The sequence below is a fragment of the Neltuma alba genome, unplaced genomic scaffold (genome assembly GCF_004799145.2).
Source record: "Neltuma alba isolate B1F8T4 unplaced genomic scaffold, ASM479914v2 tig00000610_pilon, whole genome shotgun sequence".
Taxonomy (NCBI): Eukaryota; Viridiplantae; Streptophyta; class Magnoliopsida; order Fabales; family Fabaceae; genus Neltuma; species Neltuma alba.
Window position 1 is genome coordinate 113,782 of NW_021632113.1, and position 2,465 is coordinate 116,246.

Genomic DNA, 2,465 nt, shown 5'->3' on the forward strand with positions numbered 1-2,465 from the left:
AATTCCATCTTTGTTAGATCGTCAATATTGTACCAAGGGTGTCTTTAGAGTATACCGAATCAGTATAGCTATCCTTCTTCTGACACAGCAACGCAATTTCACAATCAGTAGCGAGATATCAAGTATTAGATAATCTTTTTTCTTCTTTTTTTGTTGCTTGTCGCGATGTACTCAATAGAAAATTCCTCCATTTTTTATAGTATAAGATGAGGGTTTTCTACATTATTAGCTTCGGACTAGAAACTGAGGATCAAATAAAATGTGAATCTGACGGATTTTTTTCTAAAAATTCATGGAGGAGATTATCATATTTCTACAATTCAATTAGATGCGAAATCTAGAAATATACCTTTTGTGGTTGTAGAAGATGTTTTTTGTTGGAACCCCCTCTTTTTTTTTATTAAAAAAAAATGGGTTAGTTGTCCAATAAAAAGTAACAATAATAGCAGTAATAGATAGTATTTAATGACAGAAAAATAACAAATAATTCCATTTTTTTTTAAGAAGATCAATATTCGCGGCACGCGCATTGTTGTTCTTGTATTACACTCAAAAGGCTCCTTCTTGCCTTAATTACTTAATTACAATTACAAGGATAGAGCTTTATTTTATATTAAAATAAGGAAAGAGAAGAGAAAAAAATGTAGAACCCTAGTTTCGAGCGATTTGATACCTTTTTTCTTCTCGTTGGAGATATTATGAAAATGGAACCTACTACAAAATCCAATGAATTAAAATCATTGTAAAAAAGTCAAGTAACGGGCATTAGAAGGTCACTGTTCTTTTGGTCTAAAAAAAATGGATTAGATACAATCCAAATTAATAAATAAAAAATAAAAAAAGGATCAAAATAGATATTTTTCCGATTTGATTCTATATTAATTCAAAGAAAAAGAGAGTTTTCCCTTTTTGAATTGAATGAAATTACACAACAAAGTTCTTATTCTTATAATATTAATATAAATAGAATTTTATATAATTTTTTTATTATATTAGTTTACTCAACTCAAGAGTTGTTCAATGAATCTGTTGATTTGGAATCACAGGACGTGTAGATGTCACAGATGATGAATGGATTTCTTACCTATGTCACTATATTTTTGTTCGTCTATAATGATTGATTGATGAATCAAAAACTTTCAATTGGATTTTTCAAGTGTTTGTTTATCTTCCTATCTTTCTAATGGAAACTTAGGGAAGTGCTTTTTAAACATATGTATAAAAAGAACATATTTCATTTAGCCTCTTCATGCCCACTATAACTAGTTATTTCGGTTTTCTACTAGCAGCTTTAACTATAACTTCATCTCTATTTATCGGTCTGAGCAAGATACGACTTATTTGATTTGAGATTATGAAATTAATTGAATGAACAATTCATAAAAATCAATCTTTCTGGGATATTCAATATATTCTATAGTTCCTTACCGTGTCAATTTCCAATTCTTGGTCATTGAGATTCATGGGCAGGGCAATACAGATTAATATTTAAGGATATATATTACCTCCCCCTTTCCTTTCTCCTTTCAAACAAATAAAAATGATTGAAGTTTTTCTATTTGGAATCGTGTTAGGTCTAATTCCTATTACTTTGGCTGGATTATTCGTAACTGCATATTTACAATACCGACGTGGTGATCAGTTGGACCTTTGATTAATTAACATTTTTTTTTATTGACCTCCTATTTTCTTTGTTTTAATCCTAATCCACAGGAGGTAAAATTAAGACTTTAAACTGCTGTTCCATTATTTCAGTGTCATTCTCGATCTAACAAGAATGGAATCACGCTCTGTAGGATTTGAACCTACGACATCGGGTTTTGGAGACCCGCGTTCTACCGAACTGAACTAAGAGCGCTTTATTTTCATAAAAGAATTTTATGTGACCCCAATTCATCTTGCATGCATATACTATCATAATCTATATATATATAGAACTCTCATCATATATATTGATAGAATATCCATCTATTTCTATTGAGTATGTATATGTATGTCTACTTTTTTAATCGGTCTCAATTGATCCCTTGTTACTGCTCATAAGATAAGTAATAGTTAGGGATAGGGATGACAGGATTTGAACCCGTGACATTTTGTACCCAAAACAAACGCGCTACCAAGCTGCGCTACATCCCTTTCAATTCGTTTACAGTGCCATTGTAAAGAATCTTTGTCTTGTTTTCCATATCTTGATTTTCTCGGTTGATATATATAAATTATCCTGCCATTTTTTTCTTTTTAGTTTCATATCGTATAACATATATTATAATAATAAAAAAAAAGACTTATATACATCTGAAATACGCCTAACAAAAAAATGAATATTTTTAGGGAATGCTCGGGCAGAGAAGAAATGGACCTCTTTTTTTTGTTAACAAAAAGAATATCTAATGAATCGTTATACATTTCAATTTGAATTAAGAATTTTGTGTACAAATACAAGTCGTTATTAATTAAATAACCAT

General features: G+C 29.9%; 1 non-coding gene across 1 annotated transcript; it reads right to left on the minus strand.

The window, feature by feature from the left end:
- Positions 1-1,784: 1,784 nt before the first annotated feature.
- On the minus strand, positions 1,785-1,858 carry TRNAW-CCA (transfer RNA tryptophan (anticodon CCA)). The gene has a single exon. It is a non-coding gene; the product is annotated as a tRNA-Trp (tRNA).
- Positions 1,859-2,465: the final 607 nt, after the last annotated feature.